The 18,285-nt window shown below is 46.5% G+C and overlaps 1 protein-coding gene and 7 non-coding genes across 8 annotated transcripts in view; all 8 read right to left on the reverse strand.

Moving 5' to 3' along the window:
- The window catches only part of LOC148139665 (uncharacterized), a 481,109-nt gene that overhangs the window by 200,295 nt on the left and 262,529 nt on the right, over positions 1–18,285 (reverse strand). The window lies entirely within an intron of this gene.
- trnav-uac (transfer RNA valine (anticodon UAC)) lies at positions 1,435–1,507 on the reverse strand. The gene has a single exon. It is a non-coding gene; the product is annotated as a tRNA-Val (tRNA).
- Positions 4,339–4,411, reverse strand: trnav-uac (transfer RNA valine (anticodon UAC)). Its single transcript has one exon. It is a non-coding gene; the product is annotated as a tRNA-Val (tRNA).
- trnal-aag (transfer RNA leucine (anticodon AAG)) lies at positions 5,539–5,620 on the reverse strand. The gene has a single exon. It is a non-coding gene; the product is annotated as a tRNA-Leu (tRNA).
- On the reverse strand, positions 8,444–8,525 carry trnal-aag (transfer RNA leucine (anticodon AAG)). Its single transcript has one exon. It is a non-coding gene; the product is annotated as a tRNA-Leu (tRNA).
- Positions 11,349–11,430, reverse strand: trnal-aag (transfer RNA leucine (anticodon AAG)). The gene has a single exon. It is a non-coding gene; the product is annotated as a tRNA-Leu (tRNA).
- On the reverse strand, positions 14,254–14,335 carry trnal-aag (transfer RNA leucine (anticodon AAG)). The gene has a single exon. It is a non-coding gene; the product is annotated as a tRNA-Leu (tRNA).
- Positions 17,159–17,240, reverse strand: trnal-aag (transfer RNA leucine (anticodon AAG)). The gene has a single exon. It is a non-coding gene; the product is annotated as a tRNA-Leu (tRNA).

An 18,285-nucleotide genomic window follows, 5' to 3' on the forward strand; every position in this document is an offset into this window, starting at 1 on the left:
AGCTGAGTCTATCTTCTCAGAATCTTTTCAACTACAAATGTATCTGTGAGTGCGTGAGAACATGCGATCGGTTATGATTTGGTCAAATTACCATGAGCTGCTTGACATTACTGCAATTTCGATTCTTGCTTTGCTAAATGATTTCACCCTTTGATCGAAACAGGACAACTTTCACGTTTACACGGAACATGAAACACACCGGACTACCGGGAAAATGCACAAAGCTGAGCAGGCCGTGTTCCACATCATACCGCGCAGCATCGTTTCAGTCACTGTTTTGCAGAATAAGAGTCCCAAAGAATGTTCTCCACCCTAAAACCGGAGGTAGCATTACAATCCGAGAACGACAGATCACATTGTGAGGATGCTCTGACCTCGGAGCCGGTTCGAGATGACACTTTCCTTGCCTTTTTGCCTTACCCGTGCAATTCGCTGCAGAGATGTTCACACCTGGATATGAGCCACATGGATACCAACTGAGTCGACGAGAAGCGACTCAATAAATTTTGCTAAACTCCACGGTGCTGATTAGAAATGCAGTTTCTGTTCACATCAATCTAAAAGGCAGTTTCTGAACATAGTAACAGAAGTCAAAAGGTAATTAGCTCACCCCACCCCCACTCCGGAAGAGGTGCTAACTGCCCTTGAGTGCTTTTTTGTTCTCGATGTGAAGAGCTCTCACGCCTGAGTCACCTTCACACGTCTCTGGTTGCTGAGTGAATCACAAAGAAGGAATTTCACCAGAGCTGCAACTGCCTCACTTCCCCACTCGCCCTCCCAGTTTACATTTTCCTGCTCGTCAGTGATTTAAAGAAAACCAAATGGATGCGATGTCATTCTGTAGCTCTCTGTCGATTCCTCCGTTTCAGTTCCAACGTGGTTAGATCTCGGGCCGCTATCAAAGCACAGGTCCAGAGGTTCTCTGAGAGTGTAATTTCTTTCATTGCTGTTGCTAATTGAATGAGCCACTAACGTGCGAACTGCTCCAAAACATGATTCAGGACCTCTGGTAACAACTCACGCACGTTGAATACCGACAGACCGCTTCCAAATGATGTCCTTCATAGACGACTTTGGGGGTACATTTGACAGACAGACTAGTTCAGGAATCCGCGGTGCGCTGTGACACCAGCGCATCAGCTTCTTCCCTGTCTTGAAAACGGGCCGCCTGCGCAAGGAATGCAAGTGCGATACTGATTTTCGTGGAAGGATCAGAAGGCGATAACTACACTCTCAAACAGAATGGCATATGATCACAATCAGGTTGGAGAAAAACTTTACAATGCTTTGCACAGTAATTAAATGGAGTTGCATTACATTTCACTACGAGAGCAGATTTGTTCAAGCAAATTCGAAGGCAGGTTTGCAGATGGGAAAGCAAGCAAGCAAACTCCGCTCCTGTCCATGTAAAATGCTGCAGTTGAAGAACAAAGCAGTTTCTGCCCAGTTTCGAACTGGGGACCTTTCGCGCGTAAGGCGAACGTGATGACCACTACACTACAGAAACAAGGCGCAGTCGCCACTGCTCAGGCTCAGTGGCACCCAGCACTGAAAGTTGAAGCCATTTTACCTTTCACCTTTCTGTTTCCAATCGCTCGTTGTTTAATGGGACTTCTTTAATTTTGGCTATGTGGTGAGCATGGACGAGATACACCGAAGTATCTGTTTCCACGCGGTGTGCGCCAATAACATTGTGTTGCTTACACCGACTGTAAAGTATTACTTTTTAGCGGAGCTTGCCGTCGCAGTCTGTGGCACAATCATTTAGTCTGTTCGACTGCTCACGGGAAAGGTAGCGTTGTAAGACACTGCAGAAACGAACGACTTCCTTACTTTTGCTCCGACTGACCATACTCCGGGAAATTTTCCCAGATTCTCAGTTGAGGATTTTTGCAGCTGGAAGTTACCTCAGAAACCCTGTTAATTCGAAATGTATTGAGCGAATCGCACACCGGAAAGCATTTAACACGGAACACAAACAAAACTGGCAAACCAAATGCATTTTCAGACACAGCGAGCATGAATGCAAAATGTGAGACCGGCCGGGGGCATGAGTCATAAAGTAATCTCACAACTAACAACAGGGCAATTCCAAACTGCTCTTTCAAACATACTGGAGCCTGAGTGCACCACCACTTCCCAGACAATGCTGAAAAGAGAGAAAGAAAGAACACAATAAGAATGGGCCATAAAAAAGTGAATTTCACCAATCACAGACTGGATTAGATTACCTTTCCCTTCCGATGTCCGCAGGACGGAAATGAAGGAAATGGGAGAAATTCAATAACATGTGACATCGCAATTCATTGGAACGATTTTCCCATTGGCCATAAAACAAAATAACGACGAGTCGTGCCACCGCAGGACTTTGTTTCACAACAGCAATGAAATCACAGTCGACATTCGGTTCCAGTAAACGCTCAACTTGCCTGCGACAGCAGAGCTGTTTGCGATTTTCCACGCAGGAGGCGAACACGATCATGACAGCACAGACACCGGAAAAGTTGGGACTTTGCCACACCACAGTTCATTGCCCGGGAAGCAAACCCAATTTTCTTCGGTTTTAAACAGAAATGCAGCAGGAGTCGAAACAGCATTTTAACAAGCTGCGTCGTTGGAAACGATCAGCAGAAATGGCAGCGGTGGGATTCGAACCCACGCTTCTGTCGAGACTGGAGCCTTAATCCAGCGCCTTAGACCGCTCGGCCACACTACCAGCCAGCCGCGCTGCCCCATTTTCTTGCACTTCCAATTGTGCTCCTGCATAACAACCGATGCAAAGCCACGTGAAAAGGGTTCCATGGTCCCTCTCCGACTCGCACAACTGCTGGGATGTGCCCGTCTACAATATCAATTTCGCAGCAGATAATGATAGCCCATCAATCCAGACAACTATCAATGGTAAGCTGAGTCTATCTTCTCAGAATCTTTTCAACTACAAATGTATCTGTGAGTGCGTGAGAACATGCGATCGGTTATGATTTGGTCAAATTACCATGAGCTGCTTGACATTACTGCAATTTCGATTCTTGCTTTGCTAAATGATTTCACCCTTTGATCGAAACAGGACAACTTTCACGTTTACACGGAACATGAAACACACCGGACTACCGGGAAAATGCACAAAGCTGAGCAGGCCGTGTTCCACATCATACCGCGCAGCATCGTTTCAGTCACTGTTTTGCAGAATAAGAGTCCCAAAGAATGTTCTCCACCCTAAAACCGGAGGTAGCATTACAATCCGAGAACGACAGATCACATTGTGAGGATGCTCTGACCTCGGAGCCGGTTCGAGATGACACTTTCCTTGCCTTTTTGCCTTACCCGTGCAATTCGCTGCAGAGATGTTCACACCTGGATATGAGCCACATGGATACCAACTGAGTCGACGAGAAGCGACTCAATAAATTTTGCTAAACTCCACGGTGCTGATTAGAAATGCAGTTTCTGTTCACATCAATCTAAAAGGCAGTTTCTGAACATAGTAACAGAAGTCAAAAGGTAATTAGCTCACCCCACCCCCACTCCGGAAGAGGTGCTAACTGCCCTTGAGTGCTTTTTTGTTCTCGATGTGAAGAGCTCTCACGCCTGAGTCACCTTCACACGTCTCTGGTTGCTGAGTGAATCACAAAGAAGGAATTTCACCAGAGCTGCAACTGCCTCACTTCCCCACTCGCCCTCCCAGTTTACATTTTCCTGCTCGTCAGTGATTTAAAGAAAACCAAATGGATGCGATGTCATTCTGTAGCTCTCTGTCGATTCCTCCGTTTCAGTTCCAACGTGGTTAGATCTCGGGCCGCTATCAAAGCACAGGTCCAGAGGTTCTCTGAGAGTGTAATTTCTTTCATTGCTGTTGCTAATTGAATGAGCCACTAACGTGCGAACTGCTCCAAAACATGATTCAGGACCTCTGGTAACAACTCACGCACGTTGAATACCGACAGACCGCTTCCAAATGATGTCCTTCATAGACGACTTTGGGGGTACATTTGACAGACAGACTAGTTCAGGAATCCGCGGTGCGCTGTGACACCAGCGCATCAGCTTCTTCCCTGTCTTGAAAACGGGCCGCCTGCGCAAGGAATGCAAGTGCGATACTGATTTTCGTGGAAGGATCAGAAGGCGATAACTACACTCTCAAACAGAATGGCATATGATCACAATCAGGTTGGAGAAAAACTTTACAATGCTTTGCACAGTAATTAAATGGAGTTGCATTACATTTCACTACGAGAGCAGATTTGTTCAAGCAAATTCGAAGGCAGGTTTGCAGATGGGAAAGCAAGCAAGCAAACTCCGCTCCTGTCCATGTAAAATGCTGCAGTTGAAGAACAAAGCAGTTTCTGCCCAGTTTCGAACTGGGGACCTTTCGCGCGTAAGGCGAACGTGATGACCACTACACTACAGAAACAAGGCGCAGTCGCCACTGCTCAGGCTCAGTGGCACCCAGCACTGAAAGTTGAAGCCATTTTACCTTTCACCTTTCTGTTTCCAATCGCTCGTTGTTTAATGGGACTTCTTTAATTTTGGCTATGTGGTGAGCATGGACGAGATACACCGAAGTATCTGTTTCCACGCGGTGTGCGCCAATAACATTGTGTTGCTTACACCGACTGTAAAGTATTACTTTTTAGCGGAGCTTGCCGTCGCAGTCTGTGGCACAATCATTTAGTCTGTTCGACTGCTCACGGGAAAGGTAGCGTTGTAAGACACTGCAGAAACGAACGACTTCCTTACTTTTGCTCCGACTGACCATACTCCGGGAAATTTTCCCAGATTCTCAGTTGAGGATTTTTGCAGCTGGAAGTTACCTCAGAAACCCTGTTAATTCGAAATGTATTGAGCGAATCGCACACCGGAAAGCATTTAACACGGAACACAAACAAAACTGGCAAACCAAATGCATTTTCAGACACAGCGAGCATGAATGCAAAATGTGAGACAGGCCGGGGGCATGAGTCATAAAGTAATCTCACAACTAACAACAGGGCAATTCCAAACTGCTCTTTCAAACATACTGGAGCCTGAGTGCACCACCACTTCCCAGACAATGCTGAAAAGAGAGAAAGAAAGAACACAATAAGAATGGGCCATAAAAAAGTGAATTTCACCAATCACAGACTGGATTAGATTACCTTTCCCTTCCGATGTCCGCAGGACGGAAATGAAGGAAATGGGAGAAATTCAATAACATGTGACATCGCAATTCATTGGAACGATTTTCCCATTGGCCATAAAACAAAATAACGACGAGTCGTGCCACCGCAGGACTTTGTTTCACAACAGCAATGAAATCACAGTCGACATTCGGTTCCAGTAAACGCTCAACTTGCCTGCGACAGCAGAGCTGTTTGCGATTTTCCACGCAGGAGGCGAACACGATCATGACAGCACAGACACCGGAAAAGTTGGGACTTTGCCACACCACAGTTCATTGCCCGGGAAGCAAACCCAATTTTCTTCGGTTTTAAACAGAAATGCAGCAGGAGTCGAAACAGCATTTTAACAAGCTGCGTCGTTGGAAACGATCAGCAGAAATGGCAGCGGTGGGATTCGAACCCACGCCTCTGTCGAGACTGGAGCCTTAATCCAGCGCCTTAGACCGCTCGGCCACACTACCAGCCAGCCGCGCTGCCCCATTTTCTTGCACTTCCAATTGTGCTCCTGCATAACAACCGATGCAAAGCCACGTGAAAAGGGTTCCATGGTCCCTCTCCGACTCGCACAACTGCTGGGATGTGCCCGTCTACAATATCAATTTCGCAGCAGATAATGATAGCCCATCAATCCAGACAACTATCAATGGTAAGCTGAGTCTATCTTCTCAGAATCTTTTCAACTACAAATGTATCTGTGAGTGCGTGAGAACATGCGATCGGTTATGATTTGGTCAAATTACCATGAGCTGCTTGACATTACTGCAATTTCGATTCTTGCTTTGCTAAATGATTTCACCCTTTGATCGAAACAGGACAACTTTCACGTTTACACGGAACATGAAACACACCGGACTACCGGGAAAATGCACAAAGCTGAGCAGGCCGTGTTCCACATCATACCGCGCATCATCGTTTCAGTCACTGTTTTGCAGAATAAGAGTCCCAAAGAATGTTCTCCACCCTAAAACCGGAGGTAGCATTACAATCCGAGAACGACAGATCACATTGTGAGGATGCTCTGACCTCGGAGCCGGTTCGAGATGACACTTTCCTTGCCTTTTTGCCTTACCCGTGCAATTCGCTGCAGAGATGTTCACACCTGGATATGAGCCACATGGATACCAACTGAGTCGACGAGAAGCGACTCAATAAATTTTGCTAAACTCCACGGTGCTGATTAGAAATGCAGTTTCTGTTCACATCAATCTAAAAGGCAGTTTCTGAACATAGTAACAGAAGTCAAAAGGTAATTAGCTCACCCCACCCCCACTCCGGAAGAGGTGCTAACTGCCCTTGAGTGCTTTTTTGTTCTCGATGTGAAGAGCTCTCACGCCTGAGTCACCTTCACACGTCTCTGGTTGCTGAGTGAATCACAAAGAAGGAATTTCACCAGAGCTGCAACTGCCTCACTTCCCCACTCGCCCTCCCAGTTTACATTTTCCTGCTCGTCAGTGATTTAAAGAAAACCAAATGGATGCGATGTCATTCTGTAGCCTCTCTGTCGATTCCTCCGTTTCAGTTCCAACGTGGTTAGATCTCGGGCCGCTCTCAAAGCACAGGTCCAGAGGTTCTCTGAGAGTGTAATTTCTTTCATTGCTGTTGCTAATTGAATGAGCCACTAACGTGCGAACTGCTCCAAAACATGATTCAGGACCTCTGGTAACAACTCACGCACGTTGAATACCGACAGACCGCTTCCAAATGATGTCCTTCATAGACGACTTTGGGGGTACATTTGACAGACAGACTAGTTCAGGAATCCGCGGTGCGCTGTGACACCAGCGCATCAGCTTCTTCCCTGTCTTGAAAACGGGCCGCCTGCGCAAGGAATGCAAGTGCGATACTGATTTTCGTGGAAGGATCAGAAGGCGATAACTACACTCTCAAACAGAATGGCATATGATCACAATCAGGTTGGAGAAAAACTTGACAATGCTTTGCACAGTAATTAAATGGAGTTGCATTACATTTCACTACGAGAGCAGATTTGTTCAAGCAAATTCGAAGGCAGGTTTGCAGATGGGAAAGCAAGCAAGCAAACTCCGCTCCTGTCCATGTAAAATGCTGCAGTTGAAGAACAAAGCAGTTTCTGCCCAGTTTCGAACTGGGGACCTTTCGCGCGTAAGGCGAACGTGATGACTACTACACTACAGAAACAAGGCGCAGTCGCCACTGCTCAGGCTCAGTGGCACCCAGCACTGAAAGTTGAAGCCATTTTACCTTTCACCTTTCTGTTTCCAATCGCTCGTTGTTTAATGGGACTTCTTTAATTTTGGCTATGTGGTGAGCATGGACGAGATACACCGAAGTATCTGTTTCCACGCGGTGTGCGCCAATAACATTGTGTTGCTTACACCGGCTGTAAAGGATTACTTTTTAGCGGAGCTGGCCGTCGCAGTCTGTGGCACAATCATTTAGTCTGTTCGACTGCTCACGGGAAAGGTAGCGTTGTAAGACACTGCAGAAACGAACGACTTCCTTACTTTTGCTCCGACTGACCATACTCCGGGAAATTTTCCCAGATTCTCAGTTGAGGATTTTTGCAGCTGGAAGTTACCTCAGAAACCCTGTTAATTCGAAATGTATTGAGCGAATCGCAAAACAGAAAGCATTTAACACGGAACACAAACAAAACTGGCAAACCAAATGCATTTTCAGACACAGCGAGCATGAATGCAAAATGTGAGACAGGCCGGGGGCATGAGTCATAAAGTAATCTCACAACTAACAACAGGGCAATTCCAAACTGCTCTTTCAAACATACTGGAGCCTGAGTGCACCACCACTTCCCAGACAATGCTGAAAAGAGAGAAAGAAAGAACACAAAAAGAATGGGCCATAAAAAAGTGAATTTCACCAATCACAGACTGGATTAGATTACCTTTCCCTTCCGATGTCCGCAGGACGGAAATGAAGGAAATGGGAGAAATTCAATAACATGTGACATCGCAATTCATTGGAACGATTTTCCCATTGGCCATAAAACAAAATAACGACGAGTCGTGCCACCGCAGGACTTTGTTTCACAACAGCAATGAAATCACAGTCGACATTCGGTTCCAGTAAACGCTCAACTTGCCTGCGACAGCAGAGCTGTTTGCGATTTTCCACGCAGGAGGCGAACACGATCATGACAGCACAGACACCGGAAAAGTTGGGACTTTGCCACACCACAGTTCATTGCCCGGGAAGCAAACCCAATTTTCTTCGGTTTTAAACAGAAATGCAGCAGGAGTCGAAACAGCATTTTAACAAGCTGCGTCGTTGGAAACGATCAGCAGAAATGGCAGCGGTGGGATTCGAACCCACGCCTCTGTCGAGACTGGAGCCTTAATCCAGCGCCTTAGACCGCTCGGCCACACTACCAGCCAGCCGCGCTGCCCCATTTTCTTGCACTTCCAATTGTGCTCCTGCATAACAACCGATGCAAAGCCACGTGAAAAGGGTTCCATGGTCCCTCTCCGACTCGCACAACTGCTGGGATGTGCCCGTCTACAATATCAATTTCGCAGCAGATAATGATAGCCCATCAATCCAGACAACTATCAATGGTAAGCTGAGTCTATCTTCTCAGAATCTTTTCAACTACAAATGTATCTGTGAGTGCGTGAGAACATGCGATCGGTTATGATTTGGTCAAATTACCATGAGCTGCTTGACATTACTGCAATTTCGATTCTTGCTTTGCTAAATGATTTCACCCTTTGATCGAAACAGGACAACTTTCACGTTTACACGGAACATGAAACACACCGGACTACCGGGAAAATGCACAAAGCTGAGCAGGCCGTGTTCCACATCATACCGCGCATCATCGTTTCAGTCACTGTTTTGCAGAATAAGAGTCCCAAAGAATGTTCTCCACCCTAAAACCGGAGGTAGCATTACAATCCGAGAACGACAGATCACATTGTGAGGATGCTCTGACCTCGGAGCCGGTTCGAGATGACACTTTCCTTGCCTTTTTGCCTTACCCGTGCAATTCGCTGCAGAGATGTTCACACCTGGATATGAGCCACATGGATACCAACTGAGTCGACGAGAAGCGACTCAATAAATTTTGCTAAACTCCACGGTGCTGATTAGAAATGCAGTTTCTGTTCACATCAATCTAAAAGGCAGTTTCTGAACATAGTAACAGAAGTCAAAAGGTAATTAGCTCACCCCACCCCCACTCCGGAAGAGGTGCTAACTGCCCTTGAGTGCTTTTTTGTTCTCGATGTGAAGAGCTCTCACGCCTGAGTCACCTTCACACGTCTCTGGTTGCTGAGTGAATCACAAAGAAGGAATTTCACCAGAGCTGCAACTGCCTCACTTCCCCACTCGCCCTCCCAGTTTACATTTTCCTGCTCGTCAGTGATTTAAAGAAAACCAAATGGATGCGATGTCATTCTGTAGCCTCTCTGTCGATTCCTCCGTTTCAGTTCCAACGTGGTTAGATCTCGGGCCGCTCTCAAAGCACAGGTCCAGAGGTTCTCTGAGAGTGTAATTTCTTTCATTGCTGTTGCTAATTGAATGAGCCACTAACGTGCGAACTGCTCCAAAACATGATTCAGGACCTCTGGTAACAACTCACGCACGTTGAATACCGACAGACCGCTTCCAAATGATGTCCTTCATAGACGACTTTGGGGGTACATTTGACAGACAGACTAGTTCAGGAATCCGCGGTGCGCTGTGACACCAGCGCATCAGCTTCTTCCCTGTCTTGAAAACGGGCCGCCTGCGCAAGGAATGCAAGTGCGATACTGATTTTCGTGGAAGGATCAGAAGGCGATAACTACACTCTCAAACAGAATGGCATATGATCACAATCAGGTTGGAGAAAAACTTTACAATGCTTTGCACAGTAATTAAATGGAGTTGCATTACATTTCACTACGAGAGCAGATTTGTTCAAGCAAATTCGAAGGCAGGTTTGCAGATGGGAAAGCAAGCAAGCAAACTCCGCTCCTGTCCATGTAAAATGCTGCAGTTGAAGAACAAAGCAGTTTCTGCCCAGTTTCGAACTGGGGACCTTTCGCGCGTAAGGCGAACGTGATGACTACTACACTACAGAAACAAGGCGCAGTCGCCACTGCTCAGGCTCAGTGGCACCCAGCACTGAAAGTTGAAGCCATTTTACCTTTCACCTTTCTGTTTCCAATCGCTCGTTGTTTAATGGGACTTCTTTAATTTTGGCTATGTGGTGAGCATGGACGAGATACACCGAAGTATCTGTTTCCACGCGGTGTGCGCCAATAACATTGTGTTGCTTACACCGGCTGTAAAGGATTACTTTTTAGCGGAGCTGGCCGTCGCAGTCTGTGGCACAATCATTTAGTCTGTTCGACTGCTCACGGGAAAGGTAGCGTTGTAAGACACTGCAGAAACGAACGACTTCCTTACTTTTGCTCCGACTGACCATACTCCGGGAAATTTTCCCAGATTCTCAGTTGAGGATTTTTGCAGCTGGAAGTTACCTCAGAAACCCTGTTAATTCGAAATGTATTGAGCGAATCGCAAAACAGAAAGCATTTAACACGGAACACAAACAAAACTGGCAAACCAAATGCATTTTCAGACACAGCGAGCATGAATGCAAAATGTGAGACAGGCCGGGGGCATGAGTCATAAAGTAATCTCACAACTAACAACAGGGCAATTCCAAACTGCTCTTTCAAACATACTGGAGCCTGAGTGCACCACCACTTCCCAGACAATGCTGAAAAGAGAGAAAGAAAGAACACAAAAAGAATGGGCCATAAAAAAGTGAATTTCACCAATCACAGACTGGATTAGATTACCTTTCCCTTCCGATGTCCGCAGGACGGAAATGAAGGAAATGGGAGAAATTCAATAACATGTGACATCGCAATTCATTGGAACGATTTTCCCATTGGCCATAAAACAAAATAACGACGAGTCGTGCCACCGCAGGACTTTGTTTCACAACAGCAATGAAATCACAGTCGACATTCGGTTCCAGTAAACGCTCAACTTGCCTGCGACAGCAGAGCTGTTTGCGATTTTCCACGCAGGAGGCGAACACGATCATGACAGCACAGACACCGGAAAAGTTGGGACTTTGCCACACCACAGTTCATTGCCCGGGAAGCAAACCCAATTTTCTTCGGTTTTAAACAGAAATGCAGCAGGAGTCGAAACAGCATTTTAACAAGCTGCGTCGTTGGAAACGATCAGCAGAAATGGCAGCGGTGGGATTCGAACCCACGCCTCTGTCGAGACTGGAGCCTTAATCCAGCGCCTTAGACCGCTCGGCCACACTACCAGCCAGCCGCGCTGCCCCATTTTCTTGCACTTCCAATTGTGCTCCTGCATAACAACCGATGCAAAGCCACGTGAAAAGGGTTCCATGGTCCCTCTCCGACTCGCACAACTGCTGGGATGTGCCCGTCTACAATATCAATTTCGCAGCAGATAATGATAGCCCATCAATCCAGACAACTATCAATGGTAAGCTGAGTCTATCTTCTCAGAATCTTTTCAACTACAAATGTATCTGTGAGTGCGTGAGAACATGCGATCGGTTATGATTTGGTCAAATTACCATGAGCTGCTTGACATTACTGCAATTTCGATTCTTGCTTTGCTAAATGATTTCACCCTTTGATCGAAACAGGACAACTTTCACGTTTACACGGAACATGAAACACACCGGACTACCGGGAAAATGCACAAAGCTGAGCAGGCCGTGTTCCACATCATACCGCGCATCATCGTTTCAGTCACTGTTTTGCAGAATAAGAGTCCCAAAGAATGTTCTCCACCCTAAAACCGGAGGTAGCATTACAATCCGAGAACGACAGATCACATTGTGAGGATGCTCTGACCTCGGAGCCGGTTCGAGATGACACTTTCCTTGCCTTTTTGCCTTACCCGTGCAATTCGCTGCAGAGATGTTCACACCTGGATATGAGCCACATGGATACCAACTGAGTCGACGAGAAGCGACTCAATAAATTTTGCTAAACTCCACGGTGCTGATTAGAAATGCAGTTTCTGTTCACATCAATCTAAAAGGCAGTTTCTGAACATAGTAACAGAAGTCAAAAGGTAATTAGCTCACCCCACCCCCACTCCGGAAGAGGTGCTAACTGCCCTTGAGTGCTTTTTTGTTCTCGATGTGAAGAGCTCTCACGCCTGAGTCACCTTCACACGTCTCTGGTTGCTGAGTGAATCACAAAGAAGGAATTTCACCAGAGCTGCAACTGCCTCACTTCCCCACTCGCCCTCCCAGTTTACATTTTCCTGCTCGTCAGTGATTTAAAGAAAACCAAATGGATGCGATGTCATTCTGTAGCCTCTCTGTCGATTCCTCCGTTTCAGTTCCAACGTGGTTAGATCTCGGGCCGCTATCAAAGCACAGGTCCAGAGGTTCTCTGAGAGTGTAATTTCTTTCATTGCTGTTGCTAATTGAATGAGCCACTAACGTGCGAACTGCTCCAAAACATGATTCAGGACCTCTGGTAACAACTCACGCACGTTGAATACCGACAGACCGCTTCCAAATGATGTCCTTCATAGACGACTTTGGGGGTACATTTGACAGACAGACTAGTTCAGGAATCCGCGGTGCGCTGTGACACCAGCGCATCAGCTTCTTCCCTGTCTTGAAAACGGGCCGCCTGCGCAAGGAATGCAAGTGCGATACTGATTTTCGTGGAAGGATCAGAAGGCGATAACTACACTCTCAAACAGAATGGCATATGATCACAATCAGGTTGGAGAAAAACTTGACAATGCTTTGCACAGTAATTAAATGGAGTTGCATTACATTTCACTACGAGAGCAGATTTGTTCAAGCAAATTCGAAGGCAGGTTTGCAGATGGGAAAGCAAGCAAGCAAACTCCGCTCCTGTCCATGTAAAATGCTGCAGTTGAAGAACAAAGCAGTTTCTGCCCAGTTTCGAACTGGGGACCTTTCGCGCGTAAGGCGAACGTGATGACTACTACACTACAGAAACAAGGCGCAGTCGCCACTGCTCAGGCTCAGTGGCACCCAGCACTGAAAGTTGAAGCCATTTTACCTTTCACCTTTCTGTTTCCAATCGCTCGTTGTTTAATGGGACTTCTTTAATTTTGGCTATGTGGTGAGCATGGACGAGATACACCGAAGTATCTGTTTCCACGCGGTGTGCGCCAATAACATTGTGTTGCTTACACCGGCTGTAAAGGATTACTTTTTAGCGGAGCTGGCCGTCGCAGTCTGTGGCACAATCATTTAGTCTGTTCGACTGCTCACGGGAAAGGTAGCGTTGTAAGACACTGCAGAAACGAACGACTTCCTTACTTTTGCTCCGACTGACCATACTCCGGGAAATTTTCCCAGATTCTCAGTTGAGGATTTTTGCAGCTGGAAGTTACCTCAGAAACCCTGTTAATTCGAAATGTATTGAGCGAATCGCAAAACAGAAAGCATTTAACACGGAACACAAACAAAACTGGCAAACCAAATGCATTTTCAGACACAGCGAGCATGAATGCAAAATGTGAGACAGGCCGGGGGCATGAGTCATAAAGTAATCTCACAACTAACAACAGGGCAATTCCAAACTGCTCTTTCAAACATACTGGAGCCTGAGTGCACCACCACTTCCCAGACAATGCTGAAAAGAGAGAAAGAAAGAACACAAAAAGAATGGGCCATAAAAAAGTGAATTTCACCAATCACAGACTGGATTAGATTACCTTTCCCTTCCGATGTCCGCAGGACGGAAATGAAGGAAATGGGAGAAATTCAATAACATGTGACATCGCAATTCATTGGAACGATTTTCCCATTGGCCATAAAACAAAATAACGACGAGTCGTGCCACCGCAGGACTTTGTTTCACAACAGCAATGAAATCACAGTCGACATTCGGTTCCAGTAAACGCTCAACTTGCCTGCGACAGCAGAGCTGTTTGCGATTTTCCACGCAGGAGGCGAACACGATCATGACAGCACAGACACCGGAAAAGTTGGGACTTTGCCACACCACAGTTCATTGCCCGGGAAGCAAACCCAATTTTCTTCGGTTTTAAACAGAAATGCAGCAGGAGTCGAAACAGCATTTTAACAAGCTGCGTCGTTGGAAACGATCAGCAGAAATGGCAGCGGTGGGATTCGAACCCACGCCTCTGTCGAGACTGGAGCCTTAATCCAGCGCCTTAGACCGCTCGGCCACACTACCAGCCAGCCGCGCTGCCCCATTTTCTTGCACTTCCAATTGTGCTCCTGCATAACAACCGATGCAAAGCCACGTGAAAAGGGTTCCATGGTCCCTCTCCGACTCGCACAACTGCTGGGATGTGCCCGTCTACAATATCAATTTCGCAGCAGATAATGATAGCCCATCAATCCAGACAACTATCAATGGTAAGCTGAGTCTATCTTCTCAGAATCTTTTCAACTACAAATGTATCTGTGAGTGCGTGAGAACATGCGATCGGTTATGATTTGGTCAAATTACCATGAGCTGCTTGACATTACTGCAATTTCGATTCTTGCTTTGCTAAATGATTTCACCCTTTGATCGAAACAGGACAACTTTCACGTTTACACGGAACATGAAACACACCGGACTACCGGGAAAATGCACAAAGCTGAGCAGGCCGTGTTCCACATCATACCGCGCAGCATCGTTTCAGTCACTGTTTTGCAGAATAAGAGTCCCAAAGAATGTTCTCCACCCTAAAACCGGAGGTAGCATTACAATCCGAGAACGACAGATCACATTGTGAGGATGCTCTGACCTCGGAGCCGGTTCGAGATGACACTTTCCTTGCCTTTTTGCCTTACCCGTGCAATTCGCTGCAGAGATGTTCACACCTGGATATGAGCCACATGGATACCAACTGAGTCGACGAGAAGCGACTCAATAAATTTTGCTAAACTCCACGGTGCTGATTAGAAATGCAGTTTCTGTTCACATCAATCTAAAAGGCAGTTTCTGAACATAGTAACAGAAGTCAAAAGGTAATTAGCTCACCCCACCCCCACTCCGGAAGAGGTGCTAACTGCCCTTGAGTGCTTTTTTGTTCTCGATGTGAAGAGCTCTCACGCCTGAGTCACCTTCACACGTCTCTGGTTGCTGAGTGAATCACAAAGAAGGAATTTCACCAGAGCTGCAACTGCCTCACTTCCCCACTCGCCCTCCCAGTTTACATTTTCCTGCTCGTCAGTGATTTAAAGAAAACCAAATGGATGCGATGTCATTCTGTAGCCTCTCTGTCGATTCCTCCGTTTCAGTTCCAACGTGGTTAGATCTCGGGCCGCTATCAAAGCACAGGTCCAGAGGTTCTCTGAGAGTGTAATTTCTTTCATTGCTGTTGCTAATTGAATGAGCCACTAACGTGCGAACTGCTCCAAAACATGATTCAGGACCTCTGGTAACAACTCACGCACGTTGAATACCGACAGACCGCTTCCAAATGATGTCCTTCATAGACGACTTTGGGGGTACATTTGACAGACAGACTAGTTCAGGAATCCGCGGTGCGCTGTGACACCAGCGCATCAGCTTCTTCCCTGTCTTGAAAACGGGCCGCCTGCGCAAGGAATGCAAGTGCGATACTGATTTTCGTGGAAGGATCAGAAGGCGATAACTACACTCTCAAACAGAATGGCATATGATCACAATCAGGTTGGAGAAAAACTTGACAATGCTTTGCACAGTAATTAAATGGAGTTGCATTACATTTCACTACGAGAGCAGATTTGTTCAAGCAAATTCGAAGGCAGGTTTGCAGATGGGAAAGCAAGCAAGCAAACTCCGCTCCTGTCCATGTAAAATGCTGCAGTTGAAGAACAAAGCAGTTTCTGCCCAGTTTCGAACTGGGGACCTTTCGCGCGTAAGGCGAACGTGATGACTACTACACTACAGAAACAAGGCGCAGTCGCCACTGCTCAGGCTCAGTGGCACCCAGCACTGAAAGTTGAAGCCATTTTACCTTTCACCTTTCTGTTTCCAATCGCTCGTTGTTTAATGGGACTTCTTTAATTTTGGCTATGTGGTGAGCATGGACGAGATACACCGAAGTATCTGTTTCCACGCGGTGTGCGCCAATAACATTGTGTTGCTTACACCGGCTGTAAAGGATTACTTTTTAGCGGAGCTGGCCGTCGCAGTCTGTGGCACAATCATTTAGTCTGTTCGACTGCTCACGGGAAAGGTAGCGTTGTAAGACACTGCAGAAACGAACGACTTCCTTACTTTTGCTCCGACTGACCATACTCCGGGAAATTTTCCCAGATTCTCAGTTGAGGATTTTTGCAGCTGGAAGTTACCTCAGAAACCCTGTTAATTCGAAATGTATTGAGCGAATCGCAAAACAGAAAGCATTTAACACGGAACACAAACAAAACTGGCAAACCAAATGCATTTTCAGACACAGCGAGCATGAATGCAAAATGTGAGACAGGCCGGGGGCATGAGTCATAAAGTAATCTCACAACTAACAACAGGGCAATTCCAAACTGCTCTTTCAAACATACTGGAGCCTGAGTGCACCACCACTTCCCAGACAATGCTGAAAAGAGAGAAAGAAAGAACACAAAAAGAATGGGCCATAAAAAAGTGAATTTCACCAATCACAGACTGGATTAGATTACCTTTCCCTTCCGATGTCCGCAGGACGGAAATGAAGGAAATGGGAGAAATTCAATAACATGTGACATCGCAATTCATTGGAACGATTTTCCCATTGGCCATAAAACAAAATAACGACGAGTCGTGCCACCGCAGGACTTTGTTTCACAACAGCAATGAAATCACAGTCGACATTCGGTTCCAGTAAACGCTCAACTTGCCTGCGACAGCAGAGCTGTTTGCGATTTTCCACGCAGGAGGCGAACACGATCATGACAGCACAGACACCGGAAAAGTTGGGACTTTGCCACACCACAGTTCATTGCCCGGGAAGCAAACCCAATTTTCTTCGGTTTTAAACAGAAATGCAGCAGGAGTCGAAACAGCATTTTAACAAGCTGCGTCGTTGGAAACGATCAGCAGAAATGGCAGCGGTGGGATTCGAACCCACGCCTCTGTCGAGACTGGAGCCTTAATCCAGCGCCTTAGACCGCTCGGCCACACTACCAGCCAGCCGCGCTGTCCCATTTTCTTGCACTTCCAATTGTGCTCCTGCATAACAACCGATGCAAAGCCACGTGAAAAGGGTTCCATGGTCCCTCTCCGACTCGCACAACTGCTGGGATGTGCCCGTCTACAATATCAATTTCGCAGCAGATAATGATAGCCCATCAATCCAGACAACTATCAATGGTAAGCTGAGTCTATCTTCTCAGAATCTTTTCAACTACAAATGTATCTGTGAGTGCGTGAGAACATGCGATCGGTTATGATTTGGTCAAATTACCATGAGCTGCTTGACATTACTGCAATTTCGATTCTTGCTTTGCTAAATGATTTCACCCTTTGATCGAAACAGGACAACTTTCACGTTTACACGGAACATGAAACACACCGGACTACCGGGAAAATGCACAAAGCTGAGCAGGCCGTGTTCCACATCATACCGCGCAGCATCGTTTCAGTCACTGTTTTGCAGAATAAGAGTCCCAAAGAATGTTCTCCACCCTAAAACCGGAGGTAGCATTACAATCCGAGAACGACAGATCACATTGTGAGGATGCTCTGACCTCGGAGCCGGTTCGAGATGACACTTTCCTTGCCTTTTTGCCTTACCCGTGCAATTCGCTGCAGAGATGTTCACACCTGGATATGAGCCACATGGATACCAACTGAGTCGACGAGAAGCGACTCAATAAATTTTGCTAAACTCCACGGTGCTGATTAGAAATGCAGTTTCTGTTCACATCAATCTAAAAGGCAGTTTCTGAACATAGTAACAGAAGTCAAAAGGTAATTAGCTCACCCCACCCCCACTCCGGAAGAGGTGCTAACTGCCCTTGAGTGCTTTTTTGTTCTCGATGTGAAGAGCTCTCACGCCTGAGTCACCTTCACACGTCTCTGGTTGCTGAGTGAATCACAAAGAAGGAATTTCACCAGAGCTGCAACTGCCTCACTTCCCCACTCGCCCTCCCAGTTTACATTTTCCTGCTCGTCAGTGATTTAAAGAAAACCAAATGGATGCGATGTCATTCTGTAGCCTCTCTGTCGAT

This window comes from Chiloscyllium plagiosum, unplaced genomic scaffold (genome assembly GCF_037043375.1).
Source record: "Chiloscyllium plagiosum isolate Xiang-an unplaced genomic scaffold, Cpla_swu_hap1 HiC_scaffold_38, whole genome shotgun sequence".
NCBI lineage: Eukaryota > Metazoa > Chordata > Chondrichthyes > Orectolobiformes > Hemiscylliidae > Chiloscyllium > Chiloscyllium plagiosum.